This window comes from Megascapheus bottae, chromosome 36 (assembly GCF_031878675.1).
Source record: "Megascapheus bottae isolate mThoBot1 chromosome 36, mThoBot2.hap1, whole genome shotgun sequence".
Taxonomy (NCBI): Eukaryota; Metazoa; Chordata; class Mammalia; order Rodentia; family Geomyidae; genus Megascapheus; species Megascapheus bottae.
In genome coordinates, this window is record NC_143544.1 from 117,083 (window position 1) to 131,935 (window position 14,853).

The following is a 14,853-nucleotide window of genomic DNA, read 5'->3' on the forward strand; positions in this document are numbered from 1 at the left end:
CATAGTAGATTAAGGACAACAATCATTCATTATATGGCTTTTGTTTAATTATTATAATATTTATCATCTAAGCAGAAGTGCATCTTGTGTATTGGAAACTGCAGCACCAAATTGTTGAATTATTTCTTAACGCTGCCTCTAACTTCCTTTACATAGCAGCAATAGATTTTGTTTTGATCTTGATTTTTTTAGTGATTCAGTCCATATAGAGAATTAATAATTAATCTGGTCCTAATATCAATAGCCTGTGAAATACTAAATTAACTGACATTCCGGATTCTTAATTACTGTTTTCCAAGTTAGCATTGATCTTTTCATGGTTGGCTATGGTGCACATTAGATATCTATAAGCAGCTCCAACAGCCACTGGGACATTGTAGGGTGCTCAATAATGTTTTATTGTTTTTGGTCGTGGGACCTGAACTCTGGGTCTCGGCATTGGCCCTGAGCTCTTCAGCCCATAGCTACCACCCTACATCTTGAGCCACAGCACCACTTCCTGCTCAATGAATTTTTGTTATTATTTTAGGAACCAGAATTGGCCACCACACAATAGAAAAATTATTGCTCACAAACATCACATTAATATATAAAAGAGAATGGCTATTAATATCTTTGAAATACATTGTGAAAATATGGCAAGAAAATAAAAAGGTAGCTTGTTAATGATAATCACACTGATAAGACTTATTATTCCTTGTATATTCTACATATGTTCATTCAGCAGGTTTCTCATGTTGAGTACAACAGACTACATAAAGGTAAAGCAAAAAGTAATTCTTGTCCTATAGGATTTAGTCTAGAAAGAGAAATAGAAATCTTATTATACAGGTGAAATTTGTTTTTGTAGAGCTCACTGTGAAACCAACAGTAAAAATACCTACTTAGTATGAGGATAACTATGTACATGTTAAGACTTGAAGGAAGAGTATAAGGGTAGGGCAATAATCTCTACCATGAAAGAAGAACCCCATACTTGGAGTTTGCAGTACATACAGAAATCTACATAATAGTTCAAGGTAGCTCTCAGGAACGAGAAACTACCAGAATAAATGAAGCTCATACCACTGAGAAAATCTGAAAAAGTTCTCAGGAAATTTGTGAGACCTACATACATACACAGTTACTTATTTGAAATGTAAATATAATTGAGAATGCTATATTTATTTTTAAATCCTTATTCCCAGTGATCACATAAGTCCTGAGTAGAAAGTATATCAGAAGAAAAATCACAATTGCAAACATGAGAAAGGGTAGTAATGTTTGTGAAGTAATATATCTTCTATCTGGCAAATATAATATAACCCTTCTATTAATTACAATAAAAATACCTTAAAAAAGAAAATTTACATTTTCCGACAGTATTTGTGGAGCATTATATTTCTGCTTTTGTTAGCTCCAATTTCTACAGGCAGATCTACATATGAACATTCCTGGACAGTCTTCACTTTAAAATGTTGATTCAGTACCCAAGTAATTTTAACTCCCTTAGTCCATAGGCTATGGGAGTGAAATCACAATTTCAACAAGTGCTGGAGGCCTAGGATGTATAGGTATAGGTACCAGAATATACCTAGACAGCTTTATCATATCCATGTTCCTCCATAATGCCTAATATTCTCTATGTGATCCATTCTTGTACTAGAACTATTACTCTTCAAAAACCTCAAGGTGTTCAAGGAAGAACTGAGCTTCTTTCCCAAAAGAAATGCCAGTTCCTTAATAGCAGGGTATATACCTCAGATTATATCTTAACCTTTCACCATTACAATTGTAATTATAATTAACTTTTGTTGAGTTTTTGTTGCAGACCCTGTTAAAAAGAGACTTAAATAAATTAGAGATCTAATTAAACTCGACAGTTCAGTAACTATTTCTTAAATGCTTTCCTCTCCCACATTTTTTACATTTTAAATATATTTTTGTAATTAATAGAAGGGTTACATTATATTCACCAGATAGAAGGTGAATTACTTCACATACATTGATACCCTTTCTCATGTCTTGTTCCCCATTTCCCTCCCTCCATCCTCGCCACTCATCTTGTTTTCCCCCCTTCCCTATCCTATTTCAAATAACCAAATAAACATATACAATATATCAGATAAAAGGTAAAATACCGTTACAATATGAGGTAACCAACTCTCCCACAATTTTTTTGCCAGTCCTGGGCTTAAGCTCAGGGCCTGAGGACTGTCCCTGCACTTTCTCAAGGCTAGAACTCTACCACTTGAGCCTCAGCACCACTCCTGGCTTTTAAGTATATGGTACCAAGGAATCGAACCCGGGTCTTCATGTATGCTAGTCAAGCACTCTACCGCTACGCCAAACTCCCAGTCCACTCCCACAATTTTTATAGTTAATTTTCAACATAGCATCTAGTGAGTATCACCAATACATTTGTTCACCCTGTGTCCCACCATTTCAGTGCCCCTCTCCCTCCCCCAAATAGATAACATACATACCAGACAAAAGGTACAGAAATCACAAGTGGTGGCAAAGGAGAAAACAGACAAACATCAAAAAGACAAAAGGCAAAAATCAAAAGGCAAACAGCAAAAACCAAAGTCTTATCTCCATCTCTTGTAGTTCATTTCTATAAATCGTATTTCTGTATGATCATATGCACATAGCTATTGAGTTTTTTGATCTAGAATGTGCCTATAATTCTCCAAGTAAAAACATTGGAAAGTAAAAGACAAAAATTCACTAGGATATGATAAAGTATACAGGACTGTGAACACTCACACTGTAAGACCAGAGGAGGATATTATTATTCTTCTCTTCCAAAATCTCACTATATAATAAGCACTGGTATTTCTTGGCATGGTGGCTTTGAAGGCTCCTGGGCATCACCTCATTTCTATATACTTTAAAGCCAAATCAACTCTCATCTCACCTTACCCTCTCTCCTGTATTTCTAAAATAGCTGCACAAATGGGGGTTTAAAGTGTTAAAACTATGACTGGAATTAAGAAAGGGAAACTAATGTGTGTGTCCAGTCTTAGAGATCAAGAACATGCACAAGCATTGACTTGACTCATTTAAATCTTGATGTTTTCAAGCAGTTCCTATGTTGCTCTGAGTGTCTATTAATACCGAGTACCCGCTCTGCCTCACTCAGCCTTCACATTACTACACCATTTCTTTTCCAGTTAGTTTACCAGATCAATATAAAGTTAAAAATGCTGATGGAACTATTTGAAATGGAAGACTAGGAGACTTAAGGGGGATTATGTAGGCTCTCAGAAATGATTTGAAGAGTTAAATCTCTGTTGGCTTTAGAAAGATTTTTAAAATTGACATTCTGGCACATTGCTTCAAGGACATAACAACTTTGAAGTACAACAACCGAAATGATAATGCTAAAAAGAAAATATCTACTCTAGGACAGCAAAAGGCTTAAGGTAATTTGTCCCAGTAATAAGTTTTAAAAACTGTACTCTCCATGATTTGGAGATACAAATGAAACTTTATTACAGAATATGGAATTCATTCTTTGCTCTGATGGGAATACTGGCCCTAGAAAGAAAAAATACAATATTGTTATAAATTTTAAAAAGTTAAAAGTAATACAATGGCAAGCCCTCAAATCTGTCCACTAAGAATAAAACTATTGATTGTATACTTACTAAATTTAATCTGAAAAGCCTCAGAAATGTTGAATTTCTCTTTTTAGGCCCAGCCTAAAAACACTTTTTCCCTTATTTGGACATTATGTTATTTAAGATGCAGTAATTTAAACAAGAGAAACACAACCCAAATTTACTTTACATAAAGAAGAAAGTTTACAGCTCCTGGAACGACAGTAGGTTGGGATATGATTTCCCAAAAGGTCAATAATGTCTCACAGTTTTGACAGTTTTCTCATTATCTTGCATTTCTCCTCCTTGTTCTGTTTATTCTTTGGAACCCTCTACTACACCATCCTAACAAGCTTCTAACACCAATACCCTTTGAAATAAAGACAACTGCCTCCCAAAAGTTTGATGAGAGACTCTGGAAGTTAACTTGTTGCCCCCAATAAGGCAATAAGTCAAACTCAATCATTTTGATCAAATTTTTGGTTCATATTTCTGTACTATTACATCAATGTGTGGTACTAGTTTTAAGGCATGGACCATTAGGGATATTGTTTTTTTCTATCTAAACATTTACCCATATCTATAAATTCTAATCTGCTTTGGTTGTTTTTGACAGACACAAATAAAATGACTTTCAAAATTATATTACTACTTGATTTGTAAAATGTACTATATTATCCATCACAAAACAGTACTGTATATAATCAACAGTTAACTAAAATATGGCCAGGCACATGCTCATTCCAATAATCCTAGCTACCCAAGACGCTCACATATGAGGACAGGAGCTCAAAGCTAGCACGGGCAGGAAAGCCCAGGAAATTCTTATCTCCAATTTGCCACCAAGAAATCAAAGGCAGAGCTGTTATACAAGTGGCTGAGTATTAACATCAAGTGAAAAATCTAGTGGATAGCAGCCTGACATCAGTTCAAGGCCCAGATACTGGCATACATACACAAAAAGTTAATTAAAATATAATGAATCAATATCAAACCATGTAATCATAATTCAAACTATATTTGCTTCCCTGACTTTTCCAGATATGATGAAGGTTGAATATTCTCCACATAGTCACACTGTTTGAGAGAGCTAATAGGCAAAGCAATATCACTGAAAACTTTTGTGCAAAAGTTTCAAGCCTAATATTAATTTATTTAAAATGTTTGAGAAAGTTTGCATAGAAAATCTAGACAAATTAAAAAAATATTATTTGGTTTTACCCCACTTTCTCAAAACTCCTTATATTCGATAGCAGAAGAAATGGAACGGTACAGCATTAACTTATGCACATATCAGCTGTTTCTATCTTAACTAGGAAGCACTGTTTCATCTCTTATCAGACACAAAATGGATTGAAAGTTAATTGGAAAAGTATTTCAGAAGAAAAGTGTTAGAGAAAGGTCTAATAGGTTTTTGAAGATGTAAAGATTCATATTTTTATGTTGGAAAGGATACCAAACCAGAGAAAAGTTTCTAGTTAAGAACACAGTGAATATTTTTAATGTATGAAAAACCTAGCTACAATACAGCAAAATAATAATAGTAATAATAATAATAATAATAAATCTACAGTTCCACTATACCTAGCAGGTCATGAAATATTTGTGATAAGCTTGAACAACCACTTTTTCATGAACTTAATAATTTTTTCTTTTCTTTTCTTTTTTGGTTAGTCTTGGGTCTTGAACTCTGGGCCTGGGCGCTGTCCCTGAGCTCTTCACCAAATAAAGGTTATACCCTTTATTTTAAAAGCTATACCTTTTCAAATTAACATTAAAACTTATACCACTTCTGCTTTTCTGGTGGTTAATTGGAGATAAGAGTCTTACAGACTTTCATGCCCAGGCTGGCTTTGAACTACAATACTCAGACCTCAGTCTTCTGAGTGGCTAGGATTACAGGTGTGGGTCACTAGCTCCTAGCTTAATCTTTTTTGCTAAGTACTCACTTTGTTTTCAGATGAGGGACTGCTTTCCCAAGAGCCCTCTTTGTCTATTGATATCACCTCAAAAACCTTCTTCTTTTCAGTCACCATCTGTGGCTGCCTGCCTAGATATTATATATTCTTCCTGACCCCTGGAACTTGATCTGCATATATTATCATTGTGCATATAGTAGTTGTGTAGTTCTTTTTTTGCCAGTCATGGGCTTGACCTCAGGGCCTGGGCACTGTCCTTGGACTTTCTCAAGGCTCAGCACTCTACCACTTGAGCCTCAGCACCACTTCCAGCATTTTTCTATGTATGTGGTACCAAGGAATTGAACCCTGGTCTTCATGCATGCTAGGCAAGCACTCTGCCACTAGACTGTTGCCATTATTATTTGAATGGTGTTGGGTGTGTCTGGTGTTTACAGAGGAAATGGGTGTAGGAATCTGAGTGGATCAGGTCAAGAAATTTTCCTTTTGTGTGGCAAAATTCTATCTGGAACATAATCAAACCAGCAAGTGGTCGGCAGCGTGATTCAAGAGATAGAGCACCTGTCTTTGCAAGCTCAGAATCCTGAGTTCAAATCCTAGCATTGCAAACTAAAAAGCAAAAACAAGAGCAAAAGCGTGTGTCCATGCCTGGCGTGCCAGTCACTGGCAGCAGAAACTCAGAAGGAGGCGGGAGTTGTAAGACAGGATAGGAACATTTAGTTTAATTGCCTGGGGAGGGTCAGAAACAACTCTTTGTTCAGCCCCACCAAGCTAATTAGTTGAAAAAACAACATACTCAGCCCATAAACAAGAGTCTTTTTTTTTCTATAAGCAATTAGGAATGACCCTAATCTTATTCACTTAAACATACATCCCACAGCAAAGCTGGAAAGACACCAAAGCATTGGAAAGACACCAAAGTTGAGGCTGCACAACTGCCTTTGTGAATCCTCAAAGCTTCCCAATGAAAGATCAACTGCCCTTCCTTCGAAGATTTTCTTCTTTGCTTTCTCCTGAGCATAAATTTCCAGATGTGCAGCAGGTGACAGCAGGAAGCCAGAGTTCTAACCCATCATACTAACCCAGCCCTTCCCCTGCCCAACCTCACACCTCACACATTGCTCCCTACTGGACAGTTTGCATTGTCTCTGCCTTCTGCCAGCCTGGAAATACTGTGAGGCCCAGTGAAGAGCCATCACCTGCCATCTGAGTGCTCTACTGCTTTACACAGGGAAAGGATGAAGCAAACTATTGTTGAATAAACCAATGGAGGATGGATGGATGGATGGATGGATGGATGGATGGATATGAAAGGAAGGAAGATAGATGGATGATGGATAGAAGGATAGGGAATGGATAGGATAGATGATGGGTGGTAAGGTTAAAGAGAGGAAGAAAGGAAAAAGGAGGAAAGAGGAGGACGGGAGTTTCTTTAATAGGGAATAAAGAGATCATTTGTTAGTATAAAGATTTGCAAATGATCACAGCAAATAACACTTCAAATGGGAGAGAGGGGAGAAGAGGAAGAGGGGGGGGAGAGGGAGAGAGGAGGGGTGAGGCTGGTGCTCCAAGGTTGAGGGGTAACTTAAAAAAAATAATCCAACTAACTGAAAGAATGACTGGTGCAGCCAGGAGCAGAATTCAAATTTTGGAGCTCTATTCTCCCAGCTGGGCACTTAAGAGTTTGGCTCGTGTGGTGGTGGCAGTTCACGGAGAGTTCAAATCCCCTCACAGACACGTGTGGGTGAATAAGTGGCATAGTCTTTCTTTCTTCCAAGTGCTTGATAGAAGCTTCCAGATGTATGGGGGTGTGCATAAGAGAGCCTCGAGTGCTCCACTCTCGATGGAGTCTATAAATATGCATGTTGGGTATCATGAATCATTTAGAGCTGGCTTGGTTGCTTTTCTTTTCTTTCTTTCTTTCTTTCTTTCTTTCTTTCTTTTTTTCTTTCCCTTCCTTCCTTCCTTCCTTCCTGGCTATCTAACTTTATTCTTGAAACTTCTTGCTAAGTTTGAAAGGACACCAAGGCGGAGAGAAATGTAGTTACCAGCGAGCTTGAGGCTTAGGGGTGAACACTTGGGCTCTTTCACCACTTTCAGAATTTGTTATCTCCGCTTATTTCGCTTTGGACTTTGAGTTTACTTCCCCTCGTGGAGGCTCTGTCTCCACGTCAGAACAAAGGGATACTAAGTCCACGCAGTGTGTGGATATAAAACACTAGTACAGCAGACAGAAGGAGCACGCAGAATGGCTGGCCTCCTTCCTTTTCTCGTATGACTGTAGTCCACAGCCAAATCTAACTACATCATACGACAGCCAGGCCTCAAAGGTTAGCAATTACCAGTCAATAAATGTTGCTCAAATAGAAAGTAATGGAGGAAGCTGCTTCTGACAGGGTCTCAGCCAAGCTATGCTACAGTAAGAAAACACTAAGTCTGTTGTTTTCATATCCTATGCTCTCCCTTCTTCCTCCCTTTTTCTCTCTCTCTCCTTCCCTCCTTTCTTCCCTCCCCCCTCCCAACCTCCTCCTCCTCTCCTTTTCCCTCTCCCTCTCTTCTGGTGTAAGACTTGAACCCAGAACTTCACATATGCTAGCCAAACATGGGACTACTTGTGTCACACCCCATCCCTAGATACTGATTGTTTTATTTTTGTGTTTTTGGAGACAGAGTCCCTCTACTACCTTTATCTGAGTTGGCCTTGGTCTTGTGATTCTCTCAAGTAGCTGGAATGACAGATTTGTGGTACTATACCTGGCTATCATAAATAACCTCTTCCACCCTCATACTTTGTGTTTGCCTGGATAGCTTTGTCACCCCCCTCCAGTCCACCCCCAGGGTGTTGTTCTAGAAACTGCCATCATAGAAAAAAAAACATTAACCTACCATCGATGGTCCACAGGTAAACACCTGACCCAATCAGAGTACTCCTCTGAGATCGGGATAGTGGGAACTTGTATTGATTGTATTGGTTTGCCAGATCAGCTTGAGACCTGCTGATATCTGTGTCTACTTTCACATGGACACATAGATATCATATGATATTCTCCCACAGAGGAGTGGAGAATGCCAGTCTAAGTGAAGAGATTGGGTAGGAAAAGGCGATTCAAAGATAAGACGAATTGATAGAAGAGGTGGGCGTGGAAATGTGGAAAAGTCCCAGTTTCCACTCAGACACATGACCTGCTCACGTGCCTTCCACGAATCACCCCAGTATTCTGATTTCCTGAAACTCACCATGTTTCTGTCACAACCAAGAGTCAAGGTCTGCCAACTTTAACGTTTTGGTTAAGTTCAAAATAATTTCAAATTACTCTTTTATTTCAGATCATTTCCATGTGAATTCTTGCCCACTAAGAAAACAGGAAGAATGGTTTTCTAGAACCATCCACTCACCCCCACCCACCTACCTACAGAGTATACCTCACTCAGACCAGTGCCCCAGCTAAGGACTGGAAGCTACTCTGTCTACATTCTAACAGCTGGCTCCTAGTGCCTCTCCTGAAGGAATGGCTTCTACCTGTCACTGCATGTGGGCTGGTTCAGTTTGGAATTGGAGTGGGGGAGAGTGAGGGATAGTTTAGAACCAGAGCGGAAGATCTCCTTTCAAGCAACTGACCTCACTCAATGAGAACAAGGAGAGCCAGCAAGGTCAGTATGTGAACTTGGCCTATATCCAAGGAACATATACAGTCTCCACTCAAACCTTTCTGTCTGGAATATAATAGGCCCTGAGAGACAGCCTATGAGCCAGTGAACTTGACCCCAACAGCCATCCTTCACTTTTCTCACCTCCAACACCCTCCCCCGCAAACTTCTTCCCTCTCCATTAAGTGTCCCTGGCCCTAAAGCTGTCACACCTTCCCAGGAAAGGAATCATTTCTAGTTTCATGTTGCATAATATGAAGCAAGGATTTGAGGACAATGGTTTCAAATCTAATTATGGTACTACATGGACCTCCTGTCTGACCTCGGCTTTCAAGATCAATACAGATGTTTTGTCTGTTTCCATCATCTGGGTAGTTTTCAAACCAAAGTTAAGTTTACTCCCAGGTTCAGTGCTGAGTCTTTCTAGAAGAGAGCCCTTCCATATAGAAAGGGCACACTACCATCTAATGGGGCATCTTGGCCTTCAAAACTTTCTGGTAGGATCCATGTTCCCAGCCACCCCCTCTCCTCCCCCCCCCACAGATGGGCACTAAAAATATTTGTAGGGTGAATTAAAGGGAACGAAGGTAGTTAGAAATTTTGTTAGTGTAAACTGGGTACCAGTGGCTCATGCCTGTAACACTGGCAACTCAGGAGGCTGAGATCTGAGGATCTGAGGTTCAAAGTCAGCCCAGGCAGGAAAATTTATGAAACTCTCATGTCTAATTAACACTGTGGCTTAACCAGAGAGTTCTAAGCATCAATCAACCAATCATTCAGTCAGTCAATCTAAGGGTCAGCACCCAGGTTCTGAGTTCAACACTCAGTTCTGGCATGTGTGTGAGCATACTTTTGTGTGTGTGCGCGTGTGTTTATGCATGTGTACACACACACGCACACACACATAATCTTAACAGAGCATACATTTTTTTTAAAACCAGGTTCAGAAAAGTTGGATGTCTTGCTCAACATCACACAGCTCATGTGGCAAGATTGGAACTCTAGGTAATCAGTGGTTGATCACCTATTACTGGTGTCCTGCTTGACATGGAGGCTAATAATGCTAACATTCATTAACTCTACCAAGAATCTCATAATTTAAAAGAAGACCAAGGGATGAGTACATTTGTATAATGGTTACTACTGATTGCCATTATTGACTGAGTTTCGTGCCTGTAACCCCATCCTCCCATGCATATACATTCTCATGTATTCCGTCTTAGAATGGTATGAGAGGACAGATGATACTTTACAAGTAGGGAAACTGAGGCACAGAAAGTTCAGTTGTTTCGCCTGGGTCACCACACAAGTCCACAGCCACTCGGTAGCTGGACCAAGGTAGACCCCAGAGACCTGTGCTCTTTGCCTTGAGCATTGACATCCCCAGGCATAAGATGGGAAGCACGATCTTCAAGAACCATTTTTTTGCCAGTCCTGGGCCTTGAACTCAGGGCCTGAGCACTGTCCTTGGGCTTTCTCAAGGCTAGAGCTCTACCACTTGAGCTACAGCACCATTTCTGGCTTTTTTCTATGTATGTGGTACAGAGGAATTGAACCCAGGTCCTTGTGCATGCTAGGCAAGCACTCTACCACTAGAGCACTCCTGGCCCAAGAACCATTTTTTTAAGGCAGGCTGTACATCCAGTGTCCTGCATGGACTGCCAGGAGATGCAGCAAACCCAATGGACTTGATGAGACTCAACCTCAAACCTACCAAGTGCCCATGCCATGTGGTGGACACACAGAGGGCAGGTCAAAGAGGGAAACAAAGAGACCTATGCCAGCGTGAACTGGGTGGAAGCCACAGGAAGACCACAACGGCACAATGCACAGAAGTAACTCCCATTACTCTGCTGAGACTCTGGGCATTCATCACAGCAGAGCAAGAAATGGGGTGCCCAGGACCTAGAAAAGACCCAGGACCCTAGCAGCAGACAGCGTTGGAGCCTTTCACCTGGAAGGTCTTTGGAGCCATTTGGATTCCTTTTCCAATGATCTTCCTGGTGTGATAATACACATTCTCATTCACACATTGCCTTGTGGATCCTTCTTGATGTTCTTCCCTTACGTGGAATGCCAGAAAACATACTGACCACCACAGGACAGGGTGGCCCAATGGCATTGTCTAGCATACACAATGCCCTGGGTTCAATTCCTTAGTACACAGAAAAAGCCAGAAGTGGTGTTGTGGCTCAAGTGGTAGAGAGCTAGCTTTGAGAAAGCTCAAGGACAGTGCCCAGGCTCTGAGTTCAAGCGCCAGGACTGGCAAAAAAAAGGAAAAAACAACTGACCACATAGAAGGTACTTAACAAGTGTCTACTGGTTGGCCAAAGGACTGCCCACCCAGGCCTACCTGGCACTGGTCATTTTAGAGCTGTCTAAGGAATCGATTTTATTTCAAACAGGTTGTAAGATACTATTTTCTTTTCTTTTCCTTTTTACTCTTCCTTGACAATGAAGTGCCTTTGAAAGTTCCTAAGTGATAGATATTATCCTACAATCAAATGTTACCCTGCTGTTTGATATCTATTCAAATCCAGTCTGGGCTAACTCTCATGTGCCAGATGCTTGGGTTGAACTAAGTTTGCTGAATCTTCAAAACAACCCTGAAAAGGGGGGGGGAAGAGAAGTGGCAGGGGAGGGGGAGGAAGGGGGAAATTCTATCGTCTGTTTTCCTAGATAAGGGAACTGAGGCACGTGCGTGAGTTTATTTGTTCACAACATGGTGGACCTGAACTTGAGCACATAAGTGAGTTCACCAGCTCATAAATGGCTGGGTAAAGGTTTCACCTCTGTTCTCTTTGCCCCAGAGCCCTGGCTCTGTCACCTCCATAGAAGCTCCTGGAAATGTCTTGGTGATAAACATCCAGATGACCATGGCTGTGATAACTTTGTACTGGCCAACACCTATCACCTTGCTCTATCCTATGTAGGTGTCCACCTCATCACTTAAAAGAACAACTTCATTTGCTCAGCAGAGCCTCTGTGAAGCAAAGTTCTTTTTTTTTTATCCTGAGGAAGAAGCCGAGACTAACAAGGTGGAGACTTGATCTCCACAGGGATGGGAGTTCAAGTCACAACCAGTGGCCTCTAGATCAGATGCCATCTACCTGGTTGGGAGTGGAGGCTCCAATCTCAGCGCACCACTCTCAGCTCAACCCATCCCATCCCTCCTCCACCCAGAAAGAACAAAAGGAAACCTTCCCTCCAAGCACCAAGCAAAGATGTCAGCATCCTGTGTCGCCATAGCAACCAGCCCTCCTCCATCTCCTCAGGAGGAGGGGGGGGAAGCAAAAGTCAAACTGAGCCTCCTGTGGAACATTCTGTGGGTAAACACCAGGACCAGTGTGTTTGGGCCTCTGTTTTCTCACGTCAATAGGGTGAATCATTCTTGGAACAGGGGCTGGGAAGCTGACCAGGTTCCTAAGTAGATAAGGTTAATGGTGCTCTTCCAGAGATGGCGGGGTCACTTTGAAAATTAATCCTGTTTTATTTTATTTTCTTTCCTCTAGAATGTGGGCTTATACATGAGCAGATTCAAAATCAGAGAAGAGAAGCCAACAGCAGTTCCTGGCAAGGGATCTGTAAGCATTATCACATACCCTTTTAGGCTGACATCATCTTATTGCCCATCTCTTGGCAAGGTCTTGTCAACTTGAAGATTGGCAGATAGGAGAAAGAACACAGCAAGAAACCAAGGGATGTGAAAGCTTGGTGCCACTGTGTTCACAATGTCTAACCTGAGTCCTGGTGGAGGCCTTGCTCATTCCTAGTCTAGTTACAGACTGCAGCTATGAGCAATGATTTGGTTTGGGGCTCAGGGGTTGTTGGGGGGAGTGCTTTTGTTGCCAATATTTGATCTTGGTAGGAGAGGACGTGGAAGCTGAGGTTAGAAAGACAAGAAGCATTAAGCTATAGGACCATGTAGAAAGAACATCTCAGACCAAAGTCATAAGCAGGTTCCAGGGTAATAACTACTCTCTCTGGATGGAAGTGGGTAGTGGGCTCTATAAGAGAAGTGTGGGGGTGGGGGGTATGGATAGGACATGGAAACTGTGGTGGAGGGGGAGTGAACTAGGAATGTGATGGAAGTTTTATGCTAAATATTGTGTGAAGTCATTGGCAAATTCTAAGGCAAAGCAAAGGGAAGGGGCTATGTTATTCTCAGAGCCTGGCCTATATAACCAGTACTCAAACATGGGATGAATAAGCTGAGATAATGCACAGAAGTGTTTTTCAAGCAGTGAAGTATTGCAGAAAATTTTGAGATCAAAAAACTATTGCAGACTTCTAGGTAGCAAGGAGGGAAAGCGAGAAGCATCTGATTCGTAGAACACCCCATCCCTGTGAAAATCACTCCGAGCCACATCAAGATGCAAAGCTGGCAAGAGCCCCACCCACACAGACTTCTGAAGAAATCACCAGCAAGGAATTCTTTCTTGTCCACCAGAGACAGAACAGGAAGGTGAAGAAGGGCAGGGCAGGGGGGTGGAGAGGGAAAGCCCTGAGAGCTGAGATCTGTGTGGCTCTGGTGTGGAGGAAGTAGGTTCTAATGAAGTACTGACTTCCCCACTGACCTCTTCTCCACAATGCAGCTGCTTTATTAGAGCCACTTGGTGGCTGGGATAGCCAGAGTTGTGACTGAAGAAGGAATGAACAGTGGGACCTTGTTGCAAAGAAGATGTGAGCTGGAAAGTGGGGGGAAGGGTAGTTCAGGATACAGGGTGTGCCACACACACACACACACACAGAGCAGCAGTTTGGAGCAGTAGAAATTTTGTCCTTTGGCTCATGTTGAATGTGCTGTTTGGAAATGCCATGCTAAGGAATCCATGGTTGTAACAAATTCATGGATACATTTTCACTTTCATGTCAGGGAGACAAAGAGCTGGACTCTGCCCACTCTTAGCTATAGCCGGCAGGTTTCAGCACTCTGGACAGCAGCCAGGCGGGTTCATCAGCCCTCCCTTAGGTGGTGATGAAGATTCACCAAGACTCCCAGGCTCAATGGGGAAAGCCAGGAAAACCCACCCATAGTGTCAATTGGCAAACATCAAGCCTTGCCTGACCCTGTTTCCATTTCCAAGAGAATTAAAGAGGAATTAAAATCCAACAATCTGGGATATAGGAAAATAATTTCTTACCGTACTTGAAATGTGCCGTTGCACTAAAATTACATGGAAAGTGCACATGTTTTCAAAAGATTTATGATGAGAAAGAGGAGGAAAAACTCTAAAAAGCAGTTGGTAGGCTGTCAATAAAACTCAAAGAAACATGAACTTGTTGAGAAGTGGTTAAATAAATGGAACTACCTTCATATGGTAGAATACTATGCAGTCATTAAAACTGTTTCCAAAAACTCAACAATGACCTGGAGAAACACTTCAAGTACCAATTTTGAAAATGAGGGCTTTTTAAAAACAATATATAATGCAGAATCTCAATCTATGCATGAATGTTCACAATAGATTAATTCCTTCCTTTCTCAGGAGGCTGAGATCTAAGCATGACAGTTCGAAGCCAACCAGGGTAGCAAAGTCCATAAGACTCTTAGCTCCATTCAATCAACAAGAAACTAGAAGCAGAGTTGTAACTCAAGTGGTATAGCAAGTAGCTTGAGAAAAAAACAAACAAAAACATCCCCTCAGGAACAGCATCCAGACTCCCATTTCAAGCCTCAAGACTAGCATCAAAAAACAAAG

The 14,853-nt window shown here is 41.1% G+C and overlaps 1 long non-coding RNA gene across 1 annotated transcript in view; it reads left to right on the forward strand.

Annotated features, from left to right (window-relative positions):
- The window catches only part of LOC150042154 (uncharacterized), a 46,917-nt gene extending 33,332 nt beyond the window's left edge, over nucleotides 1-13,585 (forward strand). The window contains exons 3-4 of the long non-coding RNA XR_016533634.1: nucleotides 12,664-12,735; nucleotides 13,438-13,585. This is a non-coding gene — a long non-coding RNA (uncharacterized LOC150042154). The remainder of the gene's footprint in view (nucleotides 1-12,663; nucleotides 12,736-13,437) is intronic.
- The last annotated feature ends 1,268 nt before the right edge of the window (nucleotides 13,586-14,853 follow it).